Here is a 27,974-nt window from a genome sequence, read left to right as displayed (position 1 = left end):
CCTCAGAGTCCAACACTAGAAAGAACAGTGGACTGAGAATTAAGAAACTAGTTTCTAAAATGAATTCTACCATCATCCAGGTGTATAGTTTGGGGCAAGTTGGGAAACCTCTCTAGACCCTGTAGACATTGTTTATGATGTTGTAAAGGAAGGATATTGGAATAAATTATTTAGTGGTATTTATTATGTTAGGGTTTTGCTTAACATCTCCCAGCTACATAGAGGACTCAAAGAGAAATAACCTAAATGCATAGTTTTTATTACCAACTGGGGCTCCTGTCATGAATCCCACTCTCCTATTTGGAGAAGGCAGCCTGAAAAAGTGGAGAAATACCAAGGAGCCCTTTTTTGTTTCATTCTTGGAGCCTAAGCCAGCATCAAACCAGAAGACCCAGCCTTTTAGCTGCCTTTACCCCCAGGCACTTCCCTTACTTTCCTAACCTTCCAGAGCTAAGTGTTCCCCTTGCCAGCCCCCTCCACTGCAAAAAGATGTCATTTCCAATCTGAATGGAAAGTGATAGGATATTGTTCTGTGATAGTCCATACCTTGGTACATTTTAACTCTGAAATCTATCAGGAATTTTCCTATCTACTTTATGTTCCAGGGATCCATTTGAGTAATATAAGTTCGGATAGACGTTTCTCAATATTTTCAATTCTAATGGCATCGTTAGGCATGTCAAAACTAGAGCAGAATGATTAGATACACGGCTCTAGAATCAGTCTGTGTCCTTGTCTCAGCTTTGCCATTTATCACCTGTCTAACTGAGCGAGTTACTTGATTTCACTAAACCTCACGTTCCCCATCTGTGAATTGCAGATCATAGGAGACTTTCCTCACAGGATCTCCTATAGCATATTTGGTCTTTGACCTGATGCAGCCTTGACTCCATAATCCATACTCTTTAATACTACACAGCCTCCTACCCTACACATCGTGTTTCTCCAATTTCCATAAAAATGATTATCTCCTTGACTTATTTGACACCACAGCAGAGCATAAGGGCCAGATGGAATATGACTTTTTTTTTCTTTAAGTAGATGAAAACATAATCTAGGTTTGGCATTTTTTTGGCACTCAATAAATTTTGGCAAATTTCCTGCCTTTGACAACACCTCTCCCAATAAAGAAATTGAATTTATCTATGGGCATTGAATAAGGCTCCACTTCCCCTCAAAAGTCACATGCAGAGGATGGCTAAATGCTGGCCTCACCATCTTCCTTAAACACAATGGTTTTCAAGGATCACTGTGGTGTGAGGTAGGTTGGCCGGTAATATGGTCAGGAATGCAGACAGACAGACCTGGAAAAGATGTGAGCTTCTAACCCTCATTTATCCACTGTCCCTTCATTCAGGCAATAAATGCTTCCTGTGATAGTATGGGATATCAACAATTCTTTGCCCTTACAAACATTCTAAATGGTGGAGACATTCAATAATCAAGGAAACTCATAAGTAAACCAGTTAATAGTAGATAGTGAGTGCCTAGAGGACAGTTTTTGGAGGTAACGTGAGGGAGAGCGACTCAGGTGGAGTGAGGCGCCTCCCTCAGGTGATTGGGAAGGCCTCTCTGAAGAGATGACCTTGAGCCGAGATGTCAGTGACGAGGAGGAGCAAACACAGGAAAAGCTCATTCAGAGGAGCAGCCACAGAAACAGCACTTGGAGAACAGAAAGAAGATCCACATGCCTGGTGCTCAGTGATCAATGAAGGACATGTATTACCACATGAGTTCAGAGAGTGGTGTAGCACAAGACCTGCTCAACAAGAAGTGATAGGTGGAGAAACCAGTGTAGGAAAGTAGCCAAAGCCATATGTGACCACATTTTGCTTCACATCTCTGCTCTACTTCTTTCTAATGGAGAGACCCTGGGCAAGTCGCTAAACCTCTCTGAGCTTCGATTTCCCTCAGTGGAACGGAAGCCATCGTAACTACGCCTCACAAATCTCCTGAGTGTCGAATGACCTAGTGAATGGAAAGAGCCTAACCCGTCACCTCGCTCACAATAAGCGCTCGACAATCACAGTAATACATCATTATAATTCTGACTGTGATCGTACGGTTGTGATGCCACCATGGCGGTGGCGGTGATCTCCAATTTTCTTTTTTTCAAGATATCTTTCACCGAAAAAAGTTCAGCAAAATCTGTATGGTAATTTAACCAAACTACAAAATGATTTCACTATCTCTATTTATACAGTAAAATATGAAAAAATGAATCCCTTATACTAGATTCTGGTCACGAGAAGAATACACAATGCATTATTAGTAACCCCCATCCAATTTTGCTTGGATATGAGTTTGCTTGCAATCCCAGCCTCCAGATCTAACTTTCACGACAGGATTTAAGGAGCAGCAAATATGGATCCTTTCCCAATATCTCAGAATAGCATACAGTTAAAAGCACAGGTTCTGGAGCCAGCCAGCCTAGGTTTCAATCTGGTTCCACCACTTGCCGGCTGTGAGACTGTGCACATTGCTCATCTTCCCTCTGTCTCGGTTTCTTCATCTCTAAAAACAATACCTACATTTTAGCAATCACGTGAGCTTTCATTAATAGTGCATATAAGTATAGTTTATAGTTTTTTTACATAAAATAAATTCTCAACAATGTTAGCTATTATTATGACCCATGATCCAGTCTTTCTGCCATACTAATTTCATTCTTTCATTAAATTTTTTTTTGACGTTTATTTATTTTTGAGACAGAGAGAGACAGAGCATGAAGGGGGGAGGGGCAGAGAGAGAAGGAGACACAGAATCGGAAGCAGGTTCCAGGCTCCGAGCCATCAGCCCAGAGCCTGACGCGGGGCTCGAACTCACGGACCGCGAGATCGTGACCTGAGCTGAAGTCGGAGGCTTAACCGACTGCGCCACCCAGGCACCCCTAATTTCATTCCTTTTAAACACTGCTAATTTTAGGATGGAAGGGCTAGAAATTGATTTACATGTTGCAACCTCCCCAGTTTTATCCAGATATTACCATGGTTTTAAAAAATGCCAGTTTTACAGTTTGATTTTCTGGCCAGTACATTGATAAGTTACATGAATATATTTTCCTCTAAAGTCTTAATAAAACAAACAAACAAACAAAAAACAAAGTACTTTGCTAACATTTAAATGGAGCTATCAGTGAGTACTAGGATTTCAGATGATTTTTATTGTATTCTTTTTGTTTTTATATGGCCTATTAACACATTTATTTTCCTAGAACTGGCATTTGTAAAAAATGGTTGTTCACCTCTGCTTGAAGTCATTATCACACATTGATTATCAGTCAACACCTTAGAAGGATTAGTTGCCAGTCAGAGATGGTAAGAATTCTTGCAGGATGGATGTGAGGACGATAGTACAGGCTGAGGAGCAGGGAAAAGCATCCCAGGAAAAGGAAAAGAAAAATGTCAAGGGTGGGAATTAAAGGAAGTAGGGTATGTCAAGGACTGCCAAGGAAGAGCCAAAATGTGAAGCCAAATGAGTTTGAATCCAAAGCCTTATGAATGCAGTAATAGCAAGACAAAGCTACATTAAAAATAATTTTTTTTTAATGTTTATTTATATTTGAGAGAGAGAGAGAGAGAGAGAGAGAGAGCAGGGAAGGGGCAGAGACAGAGGGAGATACCGGTTCCAGGCTCCAAGCTGGCAGCACAGAGCCCGACATGGGGGCTCCAACCGTGAGACCACGGCCCGAGCCAAAGTCGGACGCTTAACCGACTGAGCCACGCAGGCACCCCTAAAGATACATTTTAAAAAATACTTTTAGGGTGCGTGGGTGGCTCAGTCGGTTAATTAAGCGTCCGACTTAGGCTCAGGTCATGATCTCAAGGTTTGTGGGTTCAGCCCCGCGTGGGGCTGTGTGCTGACAGCTCGGAGCCTGGAGCCTGTTTCGAATTGTGTCTCCCTTTCTCTCTGCCCCTCCCCCACTCTTGCTCTGCGTCTCTCTCTGTCTCAAAAATAAATAAGCATTAAAAAAAATTACTTTCATGTGGGGCACCTGGGTGGCTCCGTCAGTTAAGCATCCAACTTCAGCTCAGATCATGATCTCGTGGTTTCTGAGTTCGAACTCCGCTTCCGCTCTGTGCTGCTGACAGCTCAGAGTCTGGAGGCTGTTTCAGATTCTGTCTCCCAATCTCTGCCCCTCGCCCGCTTTCTCTCTCTCTCTCTCTAAAAAATAAAGAAACACTTTAAAAAAATTTTTTTAATACTTGCATGTGATTTTATATTAAAAAAACTTTCTGGAAATCATTTTACCTGATCCCTATAAAAAAAGAAGACGAAAAGTAAAAGAAAAAGAAAACCTGTCAAATATCATTATTCCAATTTACAGATGAAATTGTAAAGCTCAGAGTGTAGAAGTAATTTAATATCACATAGAGCTGCATCTTGAACCCACAATTTCTGACTTAGTCCAGTATCTTTCCAGTACACCAACCTGTTTTCATTCATTAATTGATTGCACACTCAAATACAAAATGAAGTCCACATAAACCAACCCCTCACCCCCAAACCAAGAACTACAATTCTTGTTTACAAAAACATACAATTTGGTGTAAGAAATAAAATGTGCGTGTACAAAAGAACTTAAGATCCCTTCCATAGAGAAGATGAGCAAATACAGGATTAAATATAATTTACATGCATAATTCCAACTGCCCCTCCACAGTCCCTCCACCTCTATTTTCCCCCTAATATTGGTCATTCAAAATCGATTTTAGAAGAAGGAATATAATGCATGCATTTTTTCCCACCATCTGTCTCGGTTTTCACTGATTTTTGAGATTCCTTCCTTCCTCCATTCTACATTTATTATATCCTACTAATAGCCACACTCCTGAACCAAGCCCTGGGGCTACAATGTTAAGATAGACACCACCTTTCTCACTCAGGGAGTCTGCCAATTCTTAACAATGTTTAATGGAAAACTTTTAGTTCAGTAAATAGTACAATTGGAGTCCAGATATCAAAATTTCCTAACACTTCCTTCTCTTCAGCAAGTCCCTGTTTTAAGTGCAAGGCTGCTTTAAGTGTGGCTGTTTGCAAGACAGGAGCGATTACTATCCTTGTCCCATTGTGATGACCTTCACTTTATCACTCCTTTCATTCCTGGTTAACGTTCAGTGGCCTTGTCAGACTTTCTCCTCTCCTATGCCAATCTGTCGCTTCCAGACCTGTTTCACCTCCCTTTCTTGACTGTAACATTCAGAACTGGATTTCTGAGAATTGTTGGTGCAAGCTGTAATAATGCTACTTTTTAAAAAATAAATATACTGATAAAAATAGGAATGTGACTCTGATACTAACCAAGGATTGGAAAAAGGAATAGTTATACCGTGAGTTATTGCAACCTCTTATTTATTTCACTCTTAATGCTCAGTAGAAATCATTTTCTACCTTCAAATATTAGTCAGACACACAGCCAGGTGAGACTGTGAATCTTCATTGGAGCCAGTTAATTTTATCCATCCCCTTGATGTTCTGTCTGAGTTGGGAATACATGTTCATTGCCTTGGTAATTTTCTTGTGCTCATTGCCCAGGTCCCTGAGGATTGTTAATATGAAGTGCAGCTGGGCCTATATATCTATGGCTGTCAATGCACAAGGTTATTCTGTAAATACCATAATCCTCGTGAGTGGGGAGATGACATTCTCATTTGAGGTGTCTTGATCTGATCCTTCTGGAAAGAGTTCATAAACTTTTGCATGTGTCATCCTAGCATTACAAGATCTCTCAGAGAAATATCATTTGCTTTAGACCAGAGGAGACTGAGCCATCCCTGTGCTTGTGTAGCTGCTAATATACAGTCTTCTTTCAAGTTCATCAGTAAGTTAGTCCACTGTCCAGATATACTATTTTTTTTTTTAAGATCGCTATTGGTCTATTGGATTTTGGTTGAAAACAAACAAACAAAAAAATGCTAACAACAGTTACCATACATTTTATATGCTGGCATATTCCTTTGTTCAGAGTAATTTTTAGAACATTGGACTGTCATTTCCAATCATTGGAGGCTCCATCATGTGCATTATAATTCTGTGCATCTGTTCAAGTCTTCAGTCAGATAATTTGCAAATGGAGATCAAAATATGGCCAGAGTTCTTAAGTCTGTGAAATCTGACTCAAATTTCCATTCATATTTTTTTTCAGTAACCTTCTATAAGTAAGAAAAATAATGTACATATTTAGTTACATAATCATTTTAGAAATTGTCTACCCTGAAGGAGTGTTGATTTACTACAATTAACACTCCTCTTAGTGTACAGTCAATAAAGTTTTTTTGGCACCTAGTCTATACCAAACACTAATATACTGATAGTACAATGGTTAATGACTACATAGTGGCTAACTGAGTTCAGAGTGATAGAAGTTAAATGACTTACCCAATAACAAGCAAAGAATGTTCAGGGCACACACTTGCAGACGTTACTTTGGGCTAACTCCACCAGAAACCCAGGAATTTAATAACAATACTTAATAATTCCATAACATTCAGCATGCACCACGACAATGTTCTGTATAATTCCTACTCCATGCGTAGGAAATATTGGTATCTCTCTTTTGCAGATGAGGAAATTGAGCCACAGAATGATTAGTCACTTGACTAAATTCAGATAACTTCCAAATGGCAGAGCTAGAAATTGAACCCCGGAAGTCTGACTCCCATGTCAAGCTTCTAACATGCACACAGTATAGCCCCTCATTGAACTCTGCTCTTGATCTCTGGGTCTTTAAATGCCCCCTTCTTTCTCTTGTTTTGAGAATTTCACTCTTTTTTTATTCTGTCATCTCATTACACTACATTAGTACCTGGAATGTTTTTCTCCCCATCTTCTTTGTGGCACTAAACTTACTCAACCTACAAAACTCAACTCATAGTTTACTCTCTTCCTTGAATCTTTAGTCTAATATAGATGTAGTCTCCTCTGTGTTCCTATTATATCTTGTGAATGTGTGTGTATAATAACTAATGTTTATTGAGCATTAATATGTGCCAAGCATGAATGCCTTTCCATGGATTATTTGGTCCCATCTTTGCAACATCCCTGTAGGGAAGGCACTCCATTTCACAGAAAGAATATTGAAGTACACCAATAAGTAAGGGATTTCCTTAAGATTGTAATTAATCAATTAATCATAACTGAAACAATAACAATTCAAACTCAGATAACCTGATTCTAAATGCCTTCACCATATATCCATATATGTGCTACACACACACACACACACACACACACACACAATTATAATCATAATATTTGCTCCATTGTGTTTTTCACCTTTACTGAAAGCACCCTGAGAGTCGGAGCCATGACTTATTTGATTTTGTATCCCCAATTCCTCCCACAGTGCATAGCAAATAAATATAGCTTGAAATTCTATCTGCTGTAAACTTCTCTGGTTCTTCCTCATTGGTTCCCTCCTTTTTCCCCTTAGTCCCCCCCGCCCGATACTTATTTCATGGTGTTTGCCAGGGCTTCAGTTCTCATAAGGTCTTTTCACCCTAAGTGAGATTCACTGTTGTGGCCTTAGCTCCCACCTACATACTTATGATTCCTTCACTCACAGTGGTAATACTGATGTCTGCCTTTCTTTCTCTGACTTGCAAACTCCAAGTTATTCTGGATTCAGCTTACCCTGGAGCTTTGTTGGGTTCATGCATCCTTTCCTCTGTATTTTGGATTCATGTTTCTATGATAGCAGGACACATTATTTGTGCCATGTTATAATTATATGTTTACCTGTATCTCTTCCCCCTGGGAGATGATGGAAAGGAACTGTGCTTGTTTATGTCAGTATCTCAGTGCCTGGAAGAATGTGTCACATAAAGTATGTTCAAAAATATCATTTAGTCAATGAATACGTGAGAAATTTGAAGAATCTATTTTGAATAACATTGTCTTTACAAGAAGATGCTTTTTATCGGAAAGTTATGGGTTAGTGTTTTGTCACTTTACAATAAAAGTAATTTCAAGATGCAGTTACAAACAAATAATATGTTATTAACCCTTACTTTAAAATATATATTTAATGTAAGCAGATTGATATTTTATTCTTTTTCACACTTTTTCAATATATAATTAACAATAGGAGGACACATTAACCTTATCACTAGTATCCAAGCCTCTGCTCTTTGAAGAGTCAAAATCCTTTTGCCCAACTTGTACTTGCCCTGGGTCACGAGTCCACATCAATGCTTCTGGTACAGAAGCAATCTTTTCTCTCTTCTAAGGTAGCAGGGTCATCTGATTGGACTTCCCATGGTCCTGGCTGAATAGGAAGGGAATTAAATTGCAGTGTCAAAGGAAATTACTCATTCTAAGAAGCATTCACGCATTATCTATGGCCAAAACCATCTCTGACACTCATTTATGATTAAAATTAAAAGAAAGAAAGAAGAGGCAGTTTGGCAGCATTTCTATGACAATAAAAATGTGAAGACCAAATTAAATCGATGGTACAAGTCTGTGGCACACCAGATAAGAAAGTGGCTTTCTCGGTGGCGTTTTAGAATTTAGAGGCATACCTAGGGAGAAAAGGAGAGGAAATGTGTGCTCCAATGTGAGATGGTCTATACAGAACTTCATTCTAGAACAAACCTTATTTAGCTTGGTGCCTGATAAGTTCAAATCACCCAGGCATCCTCTTGTGGGAAGTTTTTAAGGAGCAAAGGTCTTTCTAAATGAAATCCTGAAGGTCTTAAAGGAGAAACCTTCTCCAAAACAAGCCCATTCTTCACCTTGCCCATAAGCATGTACAGTTCTGCTTAATTTATTTTCATCATTGTCCTAAGCATCTATTTGAAACCTGTTTACATTTTTAAGGTAACAGGTGGTTACAATGATTGGTGCAAAAGATAATTTCTTGATAATGTATCCCTGAAATAACACGGAGCTGAGGTAAAATGCAGGCTTTAAGATATTCCAAAAGTACACAGCCTGACTTAAAAATTGTGCTCAACCCTATGTCTGTAGAAGAAATAAAATTAAAATGTTAGATTTAACAGGAAACTCAAATTGATTCTTTTAAGAGTAAAAATGTTTTTTTGAAAGGTCACGGGACTATTTTCGTTGCTGGAATAAATATAGCAGCAAAGATAGTTTAAATGAGAGAGGCGCCTAGATTTATGTGAAAGACTTATCATCTCTTTGGCCTATTCACACAAGGCAGACAGAACAAAAATGATTTATCAGCTGGGCAATACTCCTTTTAGAGAACTGTGATTTGTTTCTTATATGGGCCTATTTTTATACTTTTATTTTATTGCCTGGCATTTAAACACTTAAGCATCTTTTTCCTTCAGACGTCAGTTTTCTCTACCAAGTGAGCATTTATGTTCTCCTTGTAAAAGCAGGTTCTTGTCAGGTTTGAAGTAACAGCTTACTATTTATTTTATTCTGATGCTTAAGCATTTTAATGCAAGTGATTCTTGTGTTACTTTCATGTGATCGCGTTGCTAGATGATTCTATATTTCCATAAAAATATGTGTGTGGAGCTCACTGGGAGTTATATACATTTATGCATCCATTATGTAACTATCTGCTAAAACCCATCACAACTAATGGAGAATTTGGTACCAATTACTTATAGTAAATGTTAGTAATTGTATGTGTTTTGGATCAGAATTTAACCTAAAACAAATGCAGATTCAAATTTTAATTTTCTACAGTTTCCTGGAGAAAAGTGTGAATCACATGAAAATTAGTTCATTAGTTACTTCCTGGAGGAGGGGGAAGAAGCTAAGTAGCAGTTAATGGTGTTTAGGCAAATGTGTTCCACTCAAACAGTGCTGCTGACTGTCTCTGTGAGGGCAACAAGCCTGAGTTAGTGACAGTTAGGTTTCCTGGACACAGCACTTGCAAAACAAAGATTGTTTTATACCCCATTACAAAGCTAGAACTTTAAGATACCAAGTGCAAGTACTTAAGAATAGACAATTCTAAGAACAACTAAAATTTCCTGCAGTTTTCTCCCTAATAAAAATCTCATTATAAATGCCCAAGTTAATCCACTAAAAAAAACACTTAAATATCCATATGTTATAGTTCCTTATGTTAAGAGTCTATAGAAATTACAACCAATATTGAGAAATATGGAGTTACACTGGGATTGATCAAGCCAAATTAGATCTGTATTCTAATTTATCACATGGCTTTCAACAATTTTCTGTTCATTTTATAATGATTTTGAAAGAAATTGATTGGCCTTGTCTGAATTTGGCTATTCTACTAAATGATATCAAGCTATGCCTTCACTATGATTCATGGGTCAATTCACCATTTTACAACAAATGATAGGTGGAAAAAGTTTCCATCTGGCAATTTGGATATACTTTTAGATAGAATGTCAGTAGAATTCAAATTTCCTTTAAGACTTAAAAAAAAAAAGTCGAAATAATCAGTAATTCTAATTTTCCATTAAGTAACTTTATTTTTCTTAATTGAGTTCTTAATGCATGTGTTAAGTATGCATTTACTATCTTATTTTATCTTTATAACAGCCTAACGAAGTCAGTATTATTGTCCCCCACATTATAGATGAAAAAAATCAAGGTCCACAATGTTAGCCAACTTTTCCTCTGACATACAGCTTACTAAAGTTGTGGAATTTTGATTTGAGCTTAGCTCTTTCTGTTTGCAGAGTCTGGCTTTTTATCACATCAGTGCTTTACAAATTGTACTCTCTTTTTCTAAAAATGTTAACAGGCACTGTGTGTGTTCTGAGAAAAAAAAATGCAAGTAATATTTTTTCCTAAAATAAAAAATGAGGTATATGTAAAGACAATAATAACTACACGTATTTGATTATTACTGTACAACAATCTTCCTTTCACAAGAAGTTACTTGTTACAGTTGTAAGCATATAAAATAATATTGTTTTAAAAGCCAGTAAAGGATTAACAAAACTCAGAACTATAGTTTCTTCCTGTCTTAGTCAGCTCAGGCTTCTATAATAAAATAGCATAGACTGGGTATCGTAAACAACAAACATTGATCTCTTATAGTTCTGGAAGCTAAGAAGTCCAAGATGAAGAGGTGCCGGAAAATTCTGTTCTTGGCAAGGGCATTCTTCCTGGTTTACATATGGCTACCTTCTCACTGTATCTTCAATGTGGTGGAGACAGTAAGCTTAGATAGCTCTTCATTTCTTTTTTTACAAGGGGGCACTAATCCCTTCATGGGGGCTCCACCCTCATGACCACTTCTAATCCTAATTACCTCTCAGAGGCCTCACTTCCTAATACTTTCACATGGAGGGTTAGGGCTTCAACATATGAATTGGGGGAGTTCACCACCATTCATTCCATAATGCCTCAGTGGAAAATAACTATGTGATAGTTTAGGGGAGTAATACACAAGAAAATGCAAATTATTGTCAATAGTCTAGTTTTGGAGTTTAGTGACAGATTGACCTGGGGTCATTATATTACAAAGAAAAGTAAAATAATAATAATAATAATAATAAATAAAGGACATTCATGGATTAATGATGAGGGTGAGTCAAGAGTTATAACTGGTGTGATTTATGATTGATCCAATCTTGTGTGCCTAAGGTAAGGAAAGTTGTAGGGAAGGGGGGGGCGGGGAAGAGGAGGAAAAAAAAACCTTTTTGCCATACCAGGAAACCCAAAATTCAAAGGGGACATCATCTGATTCACAAAAGGATGGTCTTCAATGTTCATACTGAAGCCTAAACAGCCTTAATCAACTAATCCCCATGTTCATTTATAAAGTGTATTATATATTTTGTCTTATAACTTCAATAAGTATTTTTGAGTTAATTTTTATCCTAGGTTAATTGTAGAACATAAATGTTTCCCATGGATTTGTGATTGGTAGAATAATTTAAATGAAAAGAATATTGTGTCTGAATCAAATAATGAGAATTGGAACAAGTCAAAATAAAAATCAGCAAATTTAGCTTTTAAACTCTTAAAAATCATAAAGCAATTTTTCTACACGAAACAATTATTTTTGCATCATCCAAATTCACTGTGCAGATCATGTAATTAGTGATTTTCTTTCCCTTAACACTCAGTACTCATATCAAACAGCTAAATGATGTTTTTGTAATCACTTTCTCATTTAAAAAGATCATTTTTTCTTGCGTGTGAAATTTTCCCCCCAAATGCAACATTAATTAGGCTTTCTTTTTTATCTTATCATGATAAGATTTGTTGTTTTATCTCTAAGAAGATAAGATGATTTTTTAATGTTTTACTGAGAGTTTGTGGCCAATATAACGTTTATATGTATATGAGTTATCTTTTGCTGCATAACAAATTATCTCAAGACAGAGCGGCTTGTAACAATAGTAAGCATTTTTGTCTCTCCCAGGGTTTATGGGTCAGGAGTCTGGGAGTGGCTTAGCTAGGTGATTCTGACTCAGGCTCCCTCAGAGGGTTGCTGTCAAAGTGTCCAGTAGGGTCTTAGTCATCCAAAGCCCGGAGTGGGCCAGCAACAGTGGTGGGCTGGAACCTGCTCACATGACTTACAAAAGAGGGTTCTCACATTCCCTGAAATTCTGCAAGCTAAATGTTAAGTAGCCATTATTAACAATTAAATTATTTTAAAGTTATATTAAAGTTATTGAAGTTATGTTACGTTATGTATTTACTAAGTTAAAATTTATAATGAAATTAACCATTACAGTATTTTTAAGTACATAGAAATAAGTTATACCCAAATCAAAGGTAGTATATAATCAAAACTAATCACTTTCTAAAAGTTTTACTGTTTTACTACAATCAATGCTTTTGAAGTTTATTAGTTCTTTTAAAAAAAGATTTAATGTTTATTTATTTGGGAGAGAGAGACTGGGAGAGAGAGAGTGTGTGTGAGTGGCAGAGGGAAGGGGACAGAGTTTCCTGAAGCGGGCTCTGTGCTGACAGTAGAGAGCCCATGCGCGAAGCCAGAACTCACGAACCGTGAGGTCATGACCCTACCTGAAGTTGGATGCTTAACCGACTGAGCCACCCAGGTGCCCCAGAGGTTTATTAGTTCTTTTATATCTATATGATGGAAATACTATAGAGTTTTGTGCTACTGTGCACCTCTTCCTAGTCCACATCTTGTGACATAAATTGGTAGGTTGAAGTTGGCCGTTGTGCATTTATACAGCAGAAATGGGTAGACCTTATAAATTGGGACTTGATTTATTGTTCTATTCATTGGCCAGACTTAAGAAAGTGGTGCACAAGTTGTTCATAATGCAGATTGCATTTTAATGTGTGTTGTGTCCATAGCTGTCACATCATCAATCACATAAAAAAAAAATGAGGAAGTATTTTTCCAGTCTCCAAAAACTATTTTCTAATTCAACAGAGAAGTCATTCAAGCCATTGATGAACAAGTGAAGTTCCAGCTTATGTGTTTATTCTTCAACTTTTGCTTTATTCATTAATGTAAACAAAAATATCAACCAGCATTCACTTCAAAACTACCCTTGTTCATCAATGATGTGAACGTTTTCTTTGCAGAATTGACTAGTGATCAATTTATCCAAAATCTGATCTTGTGACTCTTGTTGGAGATAAATTACAAAAACTGGTAATAAAATTTTCGAGAAATAAGACAGATCACCTGAAGTATAGGTATATGGAGTTTATAGTAAAGAATATTGTATATTTTATTATTGTTGGTAAACTCTATACTATAGATCCTTTATGATAAACTAATGTGGGGAGATTCATGTGTTGAAATAAAGATACATGCATGCTTTTTCAGAGAACAGAAAACCATTTACCAGCATACCATTGAACTGATTGAACTTCCTATGTGGCTCACTCACTAAGCTGGGAAGCTGATGCTGGTTGTTGACATGAGGCCTCAGTTTGTCTCCGTGTGGCCTCTCCATAGGGTTGCTCAACATGCATCTGGCTTCCACCAGAGGGAGTAAAACAGGAGAGGAAGAGCCAGATGGAAACTAAACCCTTTTCACGACCTAACCTTAAAACTCACATGGCATCCTCTCTCTTGAAACAAATCTAAATCTAGGACTGTTGTCAAAGAATGGTTGATTAGATGAGAGTCACTGCTATTGACGGATTGGATGTCTGTGTCCCACTCCCCCCCTCCCCCTTATATATTGAAGACTTCACCTACAGTGTGAAGGCATTAGGAGGTGAGGCCTTTGAGGCACTTAGGTTATGAGAGTGGAGCTTTGTAAAAAGTCTGGAACCTTATTAAAGAGGTTCCTTGGCCATTTCCATCACATAAGGTTACAGTGAGGAGATGGCTGGCTATGAGCCAGACTCCAAATCATCCTGTGCTTTGGTCTCAGACTTCTCAGCCACCAGAACGGCGGGGAGTAAATTTCTGTTTTTTATAAGTCACCCACTTTATGGTATTTTTGCTATAGCAGCCCAAACAGACTAAGTCAGTCACTAAGCCAAGGCCTCATCCAAGGGAAGGAGAAAACTCTCTCTTTTACTTTTATTCAAGAATAGCTGTCAGCATTCCATCAATGCATAATCGTTTTTATATATATTTTTTTAAGGTTTATTTATTTATTTTGAAAGAGAGAGGGAGAGGGTGTGCATGAGCGGGGGATGGGCAGGGACAGGGAGGGACAGAGAGAGAATCTCAAGCTGGTTCTACACCCAGTGGGGAGCCAGATGTGAGATCATCACATTAGCCCAAAGATTCAAAGATTCGGCACTTAACTGACCGAGCCACTCGGGCGCCCCAGTGCATAATTGTTTTTAAGGAACCACTTTAGCCCAATAAGTTTGAAAGGCATGTATCCTACTACATTGTCCCATCTTTTCCTATCCTTGCAAAACCCTTTTCCGGAAGTAATGGGAAGACTAATAGTATTTTGCTAAAATATCAGAAAGAGAAATGATAAGTAAATTATCCATTAATGCCAAAATGCAAAATACATATATAAGACACTTTTCTTTTTATAAATATTAATGCCAGAGAATCTATACAGCACCTGGAAAATTTAGGTGAACTGCTTTTGGCCTACTAGCCATAACTGTCCTAGATTCAGAATTATTTAATTAAAAAATGAGAAAGAGAGGGAAAGGCAAAAAAGAAGATAGGAAGAAAGAAACTGTATAATGATGTAAAATTTAATGCTTAAGGAATTTTTTTAATCCTATTCTAAAATTTGTTAGTAAAAATCTAGATATTCAATTGAGATTATGAAGTTTGGAATATTCATTATATATTCTATTCACTTACCTCAGTACCATTTCAAAGGATTTGAGCTTTTGTTGGATCTGCTCTCGGATTCTGAATTTTATGAATAAATAATTTTTTATAGTTCTAGCCTCTATTGTTTCACATTTGATTTTCTGTGACAAGATATAATACAGCAACAGTAATACTTTGCTTTTCCATAACAGTTTCTGCAGCAAGTTTATAAAAGTATTGTCTGTTAACCCAAAGCTAAATTGCACACTGAGAAATGTGACAGGTATTTGGGGGATGGGGAGATAAAGGGGATGGAGTGGGGGATACTCACCTGGGAATATAATGCTTCTTACTCAGGCTTGCAAAATACCTGCAAAATGAAAGTTATCCATCATATTTATGTAGAAATAGGTCACACATTTCTGCAGTTGTTCTAATCATTTGGACATCTGTAAACACCCATACCACATTTGTGGCATTATAATCTCATAATCAGAAGGAACAATTTGGCAAACCATCTTTACTCCAAGGATATGATCTTTATTCAAACTACATGTTGCACATTCCAGATTCCATTACAACAACATCTGAGACTGCTGTGGACTGAATTTTGTCCCCCTAAAATTCACATGTTGGAGCTGTACTACTCAATGTGACCATATCTGGAGATAGAATCTTTAGGAAGTAATTACGGTTAAATGAAGTCATAAGGATCTCTAATCCAATTGGAAAGGCTGTGGCCAATAAGAAAAGAAAGAACCCTCTCCCCGTCTCCGGACTCCCCTCTTTCTCTTCCTGCTGTGTGAGCACATAGCTCAAAAGCAGCCATCTATAAACCAGAGAGGTCTTACCATAAACCAAATTGGCCAGCACCTTGCTATCAGACCTTAGAGCCTCTAGAACTGCAAGAAATTTCTGTTGTTTAAGCCACCCAGTGTGGTATTCTGTTATGACTGCCTGAGGTGACAAAAGACAGATGTTGTTATTGGGAAGTGAGGTGTCTCTGTAACATACCTAAAAATGTGGAAGTGGCTTTGGAATAGGGTAGTGGGTGGATGCTGGAAAAGTTTTGAGGTGCACACCAGAAAAAGTTGAGACGTCTGTGAAGGGATTATTGGCAGGAAAATGGACATTAAAGGTGAGGTGAAGGCTCAAAAAGGAAAAGAGAACTGGAGGAAAAGCCTCCATATTCTTAGAGAATGCAGACATAATCAGAAACAGAATGTTGGTAGAAACATGCACCTTCGTGGCCATTCTGGTGAGGTTTCAGATGGAAATGAGGAACAGGTGATTGGAAACTGGATGATTGGTTACTGGAGCGATCCTCATTATAGGATGTTCTAGTATTTCATGGGAGGTAGAACATGAGACTGGTGAAGTTGAATATTTAGCAGAGGAGATTTCTAGGGAAAGTATTGAAGATAAGGCCTGGATTCTCCTTATGCTTATAGAAAAATGCGAGAGGAAAAAGATGAATCAAAGAAGGAATTGTTAAGCAAGAGGAACCGAACTGGGAAGATTTGGAAAATTCTCAACTCATCCATATTGCAGGGGAAAAAAAAAGAAAGAAAGAAAGAAACAAGAAAGCTTGTTCTCACTTTTCTCATTTGTTCTCATTTTTCTCACTTCATGCTGAAAAAAAACACTGAGTGTGTGGCTGAACAACCACTAGATACAGAGATCATGGGTGCAAATCGTGACTTTCAGCCATCTCGGCAGATGCCAGGCATAGAGATTACACCAACAGAGACACTGCAAGTTGGAAATAAAGGGACCTGAGAAAGCAGGACAGGAGGCAGGAAGGCTGTTGGACTTCTTGGATTCTACAGGATCAGACTATAGAGCTATTTGGCTGCAGAATGTGTTATTTCTAGACAAAGTAGAAACAGCCCTGAAACATTCAGAGATCATTCATGCCACCACACCCACTGCAGAACCAAACAGGTAGGGTTACCCTGCAGAGCCGGGGGCGGGGGAACACTGCTCCCACCTTGGGTCTGGAGAGCATAGCATAGCACCAAAGAGGATTATAGCCTTCAAATCTAACAGATTTTAGCTTCTTCTGTAGCTAAGATTCTAAAACACACAACCGCTGCCTCTGCTACCAAACACATACTCATCACTGACTTAATTCACCTGCTCCTGGTGTTTTAGAAGAGGATCATGGCAGAAGCATCCTCTGTGATACAATGTTTCTAAGTGCTGTGCAGAACCTAACTTCATACAAGTTGCCCGTCCTTTACATCTGCTCCACTTCTCTGACCACAAAAGGTACAATTAGTACATGAGGTCTCCAGCAAGGACAACTTTATTAAAAACTCGGGATGGTTTCCCTGAACCTGGCTAAAAGGATTATGAACTGAGAAGCAAATTCTTGAGTTTGAGAGCCAGATTTTAGAAGCATCAAAGAAGAAAAGAAAGCCCAAGAGTAACAACAGAAACAGTAACAACGGAAAGGGTTCACGGTGAATAGCTTTCAAAGACTGTGCTTCCTTGCAGTCATTGAAAATAAAAAAGTTTTTAAATGAGGACAGTATGAAATATGAGGTGGCCCAACCAAGCCTTTCCAGTGTAATACTGGGAAACAGTAAACAATTACATTATATAAACCAACCATCTGAGCAGAAATGATAATTAAAGTAATGCATCTGTATGCTCCATTGATTTATGAATTTGTTTAATGATTCTCGTTCGGAGTAGCAAAAACTATTATGCATTCACTGATTTTTAAAGGCAATATATAACTGCCTGACCTTTTGTTGCACCAATGGAAGTAATATGCAGTAATACTCAGAGAGATTCAAACGGTCACAGTGATTTTTGATTACATTTTAAACCATATCTATTTTTTTTCTTCATTGAAAAAGTTTTATGATTGTGTATTCATAACTATTGATTGTTTGGGAAAGAATCATGGCACCCGAGCAAAACTGCCTCCCAACAGCTAGGGTTAGTCTTAAATCAATGCAAGCAAAGCCATTAACCATGGCAGAAAGCTTGGCTCCAGGCCCCTCCACAGACTTCAGTCCACAGCCACTAAAGGGGTGTCTGCTTGTAGCCAGGTACTGCCGGACAAATGCTGTGATGGGTGGTTGTTCTTATCAGGGAATTTCTTTGTTTATATGGTACTCAGTCACACACTGATCTTTCTATTCATGTCTTGTGGTGTCAACTTCCTTGTTTGTTTTCATTTCTTTTTGACCTGGGAGCCAGAGAATCTTAGGACACCGGGAAACCCAGGAACTAAGTGACGACAAGAATGGCAGAGAAGGAGGGATATTAGTGCTCTGAATTTTGAACTCTTCACAAGCTTCCATCTCTCGCATTTTCTTTCTCTCCCTTACACACACACACACACACACACACACACACACACACACTCCTCATACCAGTCTGTCCAAAAATGCAAGAAAGAGATGCTAAACAGGGACATGCTTTGCAAGCTGCATACACACACCAGCGTTCATTCACTCAGTAAATATAAGCATTCTCTCCTCAGCATACCCATGCTTGACTGGAAGCAGATACAAAGAAACTATAGGAACAGCCAATTTGCCAAATCAGATAGGACCACACTTTTATCTATTTCTGTACCATGCCTATGGGGGTGACCAGTTTCTGATGCTTCATATGGAGGTGGCAGGCTGGGGGGGGGTGTGTGGCCAAACAAAATAAATAAATACTTTCTTTAAACACACTTTAGATACTCCTTCCCTAGTCAGGATAATACTTTACAATCTTCTATTTTCATGTTCTTCCCCCCCCCCGCCCCATACCTTCCTGTCCCATATCAAATTTAAAATAATAATAATTATTATTGCAAATATCATTTGAGTATTCCATGAAATATTTTGGCAACCTTACAATTTATTACATGCCTTTCTTTCATTTCCTTTGTGTTAAGATTTACCTCTGTTGAAAATTTGATTGTATTTTTAGGAATTAATTTCTGAGAAAAAAATACTAAGCGACAAATAACTCTCTTTGATTTTCTTGGTGCATAGGTATAATTTTACCACTCGCCATGTCTCATAGGATGTGCTGTATTAAATGATGTAGTATTTACCCTGCCTGAGAATATTCTGACAAGAATCCATGTGCTTGTCGCTATCAGAAATTTGCATGAAACAATGTGCGAAGATGTCTGACATCGATTCAAGTGAATTTTTGTAAAACATTTTTGTCTTGTAAACCAAGATTAAACTGGATCTTCAAGGATTTCAGTAAAAACTACTGAAAATTACTTTGGAGGCAATTTAAAAAGAATTGCCAAGATTTGAATCTAAAGAATAATCAGTAAAGAAGCCAATGTAACAACATCAAATATTGAAGAAAGCTGTTGAAAACACTTGAATATAGAATCTCTTTCATAACTGTAACATAGTTTGGACTTCATTAACAAAATTTTGGGGACAGACTGCATGGAAATACAAAGAAAGCACAGAAGCATAGTCGACCTAAGTAAGATCTTTCAGGAGCAAAATTTAATGACGATAAAACACGATGATGGTAACTGACAATGCTGTGATTTAAAAAGTTTAGGTTTTTTACATGTAAGCGTTTGTTCACACGCACACATGTATATCTTGATTGTGATGGAGCATTCGAGGACGATTTATGTGTCGTTTTTGTAGCGATAGCATGAATTTTCTATCAGCATATCTCTGATCATGGAAAGGAAAAATATGCTCATTTTTTCTGACTTATGACTCAAAGGGATGGTTCTAAATAAAAATGTCCACTGTGTTTTCATTGATTCTATGATTAAATGCAAAATTACAAAAATAAAGTGTTTAAAATCTGGGACAGATTTCCCACTAGATTATGACAATTTAAAAGTTGGTCAAAATTGACCCTAAATTATTTGACAGTGTCCCTTTAAGCCTTTTAAGGGTCACTTAGCATTTCCATTACAAATCTCAACTTTCAGAGGCTTAATGCTTGGCAGTTTAAAGTTGCAGGAGTCTGGAACTTATACAAGTTGTCAGACCAGATGTTTTTTATTTACTAGAGATTTTTTTTTCCTTTTTACCCTTTCTTTTCTTTCCTGTTTCACTAAAAGTGTTGCTAAAACTGCTGGTAACTTGCAAAGTACACAAAAACTAAAAACTTAAAGCTTTTTTATTTTTCTGCGCCAGAGCCATAAATATTTTTATTTAAAAATATGATAATATGTAGGGATCTGCTCCCTACCCCATGATGAAAGTAAACCCACCGATTCCAGTATTATTTTATGTATTACAATAAAAATGAGAAATAAAAATGAATGTTTAAGACCAATGATAAGCAGCAATCTAATAATATTAAACCGAATGAAATTCTACCGAATAGACAGGTATTTGACAAATGCACAAAGGAAAAGAAATTGAGTTCAGATTAATTGTAGAAAAGTCTTTGATGTCCTTATCCAGCATATACAACCTTCAAGTTGGTGGAAGGAGGTTTGGATCCTCTACCTAGAGGAAAGGTGCTGAATGTTCAGAATCAAGTACACGTTAAGTAGTGTTTTTAGTGCTTCCATTTTCTGCCAAAAAAAAAAAGTATTCCTCTTATCAACTGTACTCACTTTTTAAGAACCTGAATGACTACATAGGTGACAAAGTTATAAGCCCCTTCAAATAACTGACAAGTGTCTAAGTCAGTTTAAAAAGATTAAGAGTGGCTCCCTTGTTGTGAAATTATACAAAAGTGCCATTTCACTTTTGAAGCAATTTGAAAGCCATTCATTTCAGTGGCAGGTAGCCAAAATACAAAAATCAGAGAATGGCAGCAGAGATGTCAAACAGGCATACACACATATTTTCCAAAGGCTTGTGCTGCTTCTAACCTGAAAGGCACAGCCTCAATGGGTTGCATAGACAAAAGAGTCGCAGCAAAGATCTGCACTAGGTTCGTGTATGTGGACCGGGTTCTGGCTTGCCCTGATTCACTCTCGCTGATCGCCATTTCTTAACTAAACTCTTGGACCTGGGTGCCACATTGTGGGTGCCTGGATGCCAGTGTGAAGTTGCTGGCCACGGAGCAGTATATGTATCATCCCAAATATATGATGGATAATATGTCGGTACACCAGTGAACATTCTGATAGACCATAGCTGAGTTTCCGTTTCTGAAATCTTCTTTCAGTTTAGTTGCCTCCAACATATCCATTGGAAAGACACAAGATCTGGCAAAATGCATGCAGGTAAGACTCTATTTCTCCTTGTCACCTAATACAGTTGAAATCTGACTTTGCACAGCAAGCTTGAGCCCTAGCAGTAAAAACTGAGATTGAACAACCAAAACACTATGAAGAATAGTTTGAGTTGTAAGTCAGGCAGTGTGCTAGTTCTGGAGGGTCCAGGAAATACTAGAGCGCCCAGTGGGGGTAGGCCAAACAAGAGAATCTTGGAAAACTTGAAAACTTCTGTTGCACTTTATATCTTTAACTTAAATTCTTAAAGTCAATGGTGGTTAAATACCGTTGTATGTTACTGCTGTATGCTCTTCCTCCGATTTAAGATTGCCATGTGAGAAAGTGTTTTTTTTAAAGCTCCTTTGGTGAAGCTTATGTACCTGTCTAGTTCACAGCCATTTCTTTTAGTCATCTAGACATTTTCCATGTAGGAAAAAAAAAAAAACAAAGAGAGAAATACATACAATTTAGTGGCCTTAAAGCAGCGGCAATGGAAGTGAAAGGAAAGAGTGTTTACATTTGACTGGGTAAGTCAAGAAAGGTTTCAAAAGTGAGATGACATTTAAATTAGTGTTTAATAGGAATAGAAGGATTTGTCAGGTAAACAAATCAGGTTAGGGAGTGGGTTAGGGATAGAAAGATAAACAAATGCTTTCAGAATATTCAGAGATAGTAGTGGGTGAACATAAATTGAGCATTGGGGGTTGCAAGGAGGGTTGGAAGAAGTATTGATAGCCAACATGTAATGAATGCTTGCTACACAGTGGGCAATATTGTGTGTGTGTGCGTGTGTGTGTGTGTGTGTGTGAATTAATCATCACAAGAACCTGATGGCTGGGTGTTATTATTAACCTCACTTTACTTGTCAGAATTTGTACCCCGGTGTTCCCTCCTCCAGACCCTGGCACTTAGGCATCACCCATCCTGTCAATAGCAATGCTTGGCACTGAACTTCAGGGGAACGGAGAGAGTCTCAAGAACTGGTTATTGGCGTGCTGGGAAGTTTAAACTGGGCCCTTTAATTCTGTAAATATTAAGGAGACTTTGAAGATTTTTGAACAGATGAATGTCATGATCAGATCTGTTATCCAAAACAAGGACAGACTGATGAGGGGCAAGTTTAGAAGGAGAGGGACCACAGTCTAGGTTAGACGTTCTAATGGCTGGGCCACCGAACACACCTGAATTTAGAAAGGTGCAGATTCTTGGGCTTCACATCACACCTAGAAATCACAATTTCTGAGATGATCAGAGACTTAATAAGTGAAGTGGCAAGAACACGAGAGAAAGGGAAGTGAATTTGAAAAGAAATATGCAAAAAAATAATTTAACAGGATATGATGATTGATTGGAGGTGGAAAGATGAGGATGAAGAAAAAGTCTATGCTGACTCTAGCGTTGGTGCCTAAAAGCTCATTTGAAGAACGTCTTCAATCAGAGAACCCAAGAGGGAGAAAAGGATGAATGTGGTGCATTGTAAGTGCTTTGGGATGACCGTATGGACATGTCAAGGATGTTGTGGTTCTGGCGGTCACAAGGGAAGCTTTGGATAAAGTTACAGATGAGCAGTTGGTAATCACCAGTGAACTGATGGTAGTTAAAACCATCGTGAATGGAAGAGTGTGTCCTAGAATAAAATATGTGGAGTAAGAGAAGAGGGTCAAACATGAACCCATGTAGCATTTAATGCATGAGTATAAAATGAGTAATCTGAGGAGTGTTGGAAATGCTGTAGGGTTGAAAAAGGGAGAAATAGCACCAAAGAAAGATAGAATGAGAGTGTGGGTGTAATATAACATGATGGCAAAGGGACTTTGGAGTCCAACAGACTGGATTTGAACTTAACTGGGCAACTACTTTAAGCCAGTACTTTATATACATTATTTCATTTAATCTTCACAAATAACCATACGAGGAAGCTACAATTACCAGTCGTATCTCACTGATAGGGGAAATAAATATTAGAATGAGGACCTTCCTCAAGGTCACTTAACTAGCTAACGATGAAGCTCTGGGATGCCATTTCTTCCCCCAGAGCCTAAACTCCTAATTATATACTAAACTACCTCTATAAATTCATACTTCAGATGCCGGATGTAGATCTTGTTGAACATTGTATTTCCTTGCACCTAATACACCACCAGAAACAGAGTAGGTCCTCAATAAACATTGAGTGAGTGAAGGAAAGAATAAGGATTGAAGTGTAACTGGTGTCTTTCCTCTCCTCTCTTTGGCCCCTCTCAGAATACTTTCCCACTAACCTTACTAGAAACCAGCATATCTCCAGTCTCACATTTATACCATAAAGCCCTCACATCAGCTTCATCCAAAGAAAGGTTTCCTTCTCCTATACCTGTACAACATCTGTGTGTGCCACTCACCTAGAATGTATTCTATCTTGTCTTGTAATCAGTTCCCTTTCTGAATTCTTCCATCTTGCTTCAAAAGCAGACTGCGAGCTTTGCAAGGAAATTGGTGTACTTCTGTATCCTCTAGGTCAACCAGCCCCATGTCTTTTACCAGATAGGTCTTAGGAATTGCCTGCTTATTGATTTAACTGGTTAAAATCAGAATATTAAATAGCATTTATCCCATGGCTGTTTCACAAATATCACTACACTCCCTTTCTCTTTTTGAGAAAGATTCTAAAGATACAAAATACAGATTTTAGGAAAAGGAACTGTATAGGAAAAAAAATACGTGCCAGACATCCACAGTTACCCTCTGTAATGTTCTTTGCTACTTGCTGTTAGAGCAGACAATCTTTTGCTATGCCTTAATAAACCCCAATTTGCAGTTTTCGTGTCTTCTGCATTTCAAGTTATATTTAGTTGAAACTTGGCATACAATTTTTAGTTTCAAACATGCATGTATGCTTTTTCTTCATCTATAAACTTGTTTGGATGCGTGGTCCAAAAAGTAAATTATCAAGTTCTTCGGGTGCCTAGTTGACTATGATGAAAGTGAAGGGCTTTCGTTGTCCCTATGGGGGACATAACGTCTGTTGGCATTTGGGAAAGAATGCATTGCAGTCCCAGAAAGGGCACCACAGACAACTTGTAGAACATTTCATGGAAAACAAGATTAGAAGCACGTTCCCTGGGTCCCTCAGCTTTGCCAGCTCTCACACACAGATTCTGAATTCTCACAGGTGTTTTGTGAAAAGTAAGGGCCTCTTTTTATCTGCCATTACCCAGTGAATGGTGACCCACTCCCTCTGGGCCTGACCTTGTCTCTGTCTTTGTAACCGCTGGATCAGACTATTGCTCTGCATTTATACAGATAACATTGACAACTGCCTAAGAACCTCATTGTGTACAAAATTAGGAAAATGTTTTCTTACTGCCACCATTACGTATCTTTCTCTCCTGTTATTATCTTGGGTAGGATGTGAACATTGTTTGCTAGAGGAATGCTAACAGAAAACGCCTACCAATTGATATGAAATTATTCTATTAGGTAACAGCTTGCCAGTGGGTAGAAATAGAAGCACCTGAGATAGCCCTCCAGGACAATTCTCAAATGTTTTCCTCTCTCCCACCCCTAATATTTATACAATGGCTTTCCTCAATTAGATTTCAAATGAACTAAGGGAAATGGTGTCATCTCTAAAAGGAATGTTAAAAAATTAAGCATGCTGAATTCAACCTAAAATTTCACTGAGGCTTAGGTTATACCTTGCAAAATGCTATCTGCTTTCAGGGGAAAGAAAATATTTCAGATCATATTTAAAAAAGAAAGGTGTGGATCAATGAAAATAATATGGGATTTTTTGCCAGGCATGGATTCAACTTCTTTCTCCTCTGCTTACTATATGACCTTGAACACATTTACTAAATTTAAAATTAATTTTTGTTGAAGGGGGAGCTGAAGAAATTAGAAAGCAAAAAAGAGTAAGGAGAAAGAAGTGAGAGGGTCCCATCCAATTCTCTGTGAGGGAATCTCTGGTTATTTTCTCCGCATTATGGAATGAGGTACACGGCATTCTCTTCTGACAGAAGCCTCGTAAACATCTCAGTGGGATACTTCAGTCTGTCTTCAAGGGAGCATTAAGAAGTTATCTTTTTGAAGCCCGTTAAGAGTCACAGATCTCCTTTCATCTCAGGTACCAGGTATTTAAAGCTCATCTGTCCAAGAGATGCCTACATAATAGTTACTGACATCCAAAAAGCTTCTGAGAAAGTGTAAACACAGCAAGGTTTGTCTTCCCAGGTTGACCCCTTTTTTAGCCAGAAGGAAGAACACTGGGCCTTTGGGCCTTGTTCTTGTTCTGCCTTATTGTTTGTCTTGTGCTTTATATTCATAGGCTAGGAAAGCTAATATTTGTGATCAGGCCCCCAGATTCCTTCTGTCTTCGGTTCTCAGGTTGTAAACATCCTACATCTGAAAATACAATGCCAGCGCCCCCCCACCCCACCCCAACCCTGTAAGTTTTCATTCTATCTCCTTCACATTCATGTGATGGCTAGATCTACTAAAGCCATTCATCTTTACTCCTTTACTAGCTGTTTCCTTCAAAGTCTCCAGTATATTTGCCAGGATATAACTCCAACATTTGTTGTTGTTGATGTTGTTGTTGTTGTTTGTTTGTTTTACCTCTTGTTCCATAGCATGACGTTATGGAAAAAAATACTAGCGCTTAACCCATGGGTAGTTGATTAAAAAAAAAAAACAACAACAACTTCTTAGCACCACTTCAATACATATTTTTTTATTTCAAACATGTCTTGTTATTTGTTCTGTACAACAATGATATGAAATGAATAACACTACCATTTTCCAGGTGAAATAAATGAAGCTTGGCAGGAGCGGGGAGTGACAAGGAGTTTATAAGTAAGTTGCCTAAGGTCCTAGAGCCAGTAACTAATAAAATCCATATACAAATTCAGCTCTCCTGACTCTAATGTGCATACCCTTTTCACTAAACTCTTATGCCTCTGGAGTTATTTAAACTCCTTAAGCCCTAATTCATTCATTTTCAAAATGAGGATATTAATCTCTGCATAGCTCAGAATGCTCTTGTGAAAATCAAAGAAGCGAAAGTGCTGGGTAAACATTAAAATGTTATAAAAATATGGAGTAATAATAAAGTAAATTAGCAAATGCAGAGTAACAATCATTTTCCTATAAGTTATTATACGCATTAAACTAAAAGGTACTTATTAATTAGCCATTTTTACTTAGAAGAACGAAGCCCCCAAGTATGGAAATTAGACCTCTAATTCCCTTTTCAACATAATCTAAAAAAAAATCACAAAAGCTAATTTATGGAAACAGGATAAATTTTATACCTTTAAACCTGTGTGGCAGAGGGTGAATTTGCAAGGCAATGTGGGGAAAGACAGATTTTTCATAAGCAGGTATGAGAATATTTTTCCCACATCATGTGAATAAGGTGCAGTGAGAGAAAGCAGTGACCTCGCCTCTCTTGAAATGAATGTGCCTTGATGACTAACTCGAAGATGCCATTTCATGCCCTCTGTGCTCAGGGTAAAATACACGCACTGAATCTAGATTTTTCAGAAACTGATGGTGTCCTAGATTTTTGTTGCATTAAATTCAGTTTGAATCTTTGAATAATCCAATTTAAAAACAGATATATGGAAATGTTGCTTTTGTGTTCTTTAATTTCTTCAAATATATGATATATATGAAATTTTCTCTCTGGTGAAAATCTCACGGATAGTTTTATTAATTTCTATTGGAATTGTAAGATGTCAACCTGAATAAAACAGCCTTGTTTTGGGGTTGCATTTTAGAGATTCCATGATACTTGTCACTTTGAAAATCGTGAAGGTATTTGATTTGTATTAACTGCCTACTGTTGTCCCCACCTAGATACAATGGTGAGCAAGACAGGACTGTTTCCGTTATAATGGAAAAGTAAGGTATCAATTAAACAGTTACCCGATGTATAACTGGAAATTTTAATAACTCCTCCATAGGAGCATTATCAAGTGATAGAAGAGAGATATACTTAGTGAGATCGAGGAAAATCCACTGAAGAAGTGCTGCTTGAGCTGAGGTCTAACAAATTGCTCAGCATTAATTAGAGAAAGAGGGTAGAGGAGCAGGAAGAAGGAAAGGATTCAGAAAAAGGGAAACCGATGGTAAAAGCCTGATGTGGAAAGGACTTTGGTTCCCCAAAAAAGATAAAATAAGTAAATCAATAAATAAAACTGTGTAGTTGAATGGAGATGAGATCATTATTTTTATAATTTTTAAATTTTAATTCCAGTATAGTTAGCATACAGTGTTATGTTAGTTTCAGTGTACAATATAGTGATCCAACAATTCCGTACATCACCCAGGGCTCATCACAACAAATGCACTCCTTAAATCCCATCATCTACTTCATCCATCCCCCCACCTCTCCTCTGGTAACCATCAGTTTGTTCAGTTAGTTAAGAGTCTGCTTCTTGGTTTCTCTCTCTTTCTCTCTCTCTCTCTGTGTTTTCCTTTGCTCATTTGTTTTGTTTCTTAAATTCCACATGTGAGTGAAATCATGATATTTGTCTTTCTCTAACTTATTTCACTTAGCATTATACCCCTAGTTCCATCTAGTTCCATAGTCATTGCAAATGGCACAATTTCATTCTTTTTATGGTTGAATGATATTCCATCCCACATGTTCTTTATCTATTCATTTATCAATGGACA

At 37.8% G+C, this 27,974-nt stretch overlaps 2 long non-coding RNA genes across 3 annotated transcripts in view; one reads left to right on the top strand and one right to left on the bottom strand.

Moving 5' to 3' along the window:
* The window catches only part of LOC125912472 (uncharacterized), a 95,549-nt gene extending 88,978 nt beyond the window's left edge, over window positions 1-6,571 (bottom strand). Inside the window, exon 1 of the long non-coding RNA XR_007454758.1 lies at window positions 6,379-6,571. This is a non-coding gene — a long non-coding RNA (uncharacterized LOC125912472). The remainder of the gene's footprint in view (window positions 1-6,378) is intronic.
* LOC125912470 (uncharacterized) overlaps window positions 1-27,974 on the top strand; it is a 400,306-nt gene that overhangs the window by 24,920 nt on the left and 347,412 nt on the right. The window lies entirely within an intron of this gene.

The sequence above is a fragment of the Panthera uncia genome (genome assembly GCF_023721935.1).
Source record: "Panthera uncia isolate 11264 chromosome C1 unlocalized genomic scaffold, Puncia_PCG_1.0 HiC_scaffold_4, whole genome shotgun sequence".
Lineage (NCBI taxonomy): Eukaryota > Metazoa > Chordata > Mammalia > Carnivora > Felidae > Panthera > Panthera uncia.
Note: the sequence above shows the minus strand (reverse complement) of the source record. Positions and strands in the feature narration are given on the sequence as shown.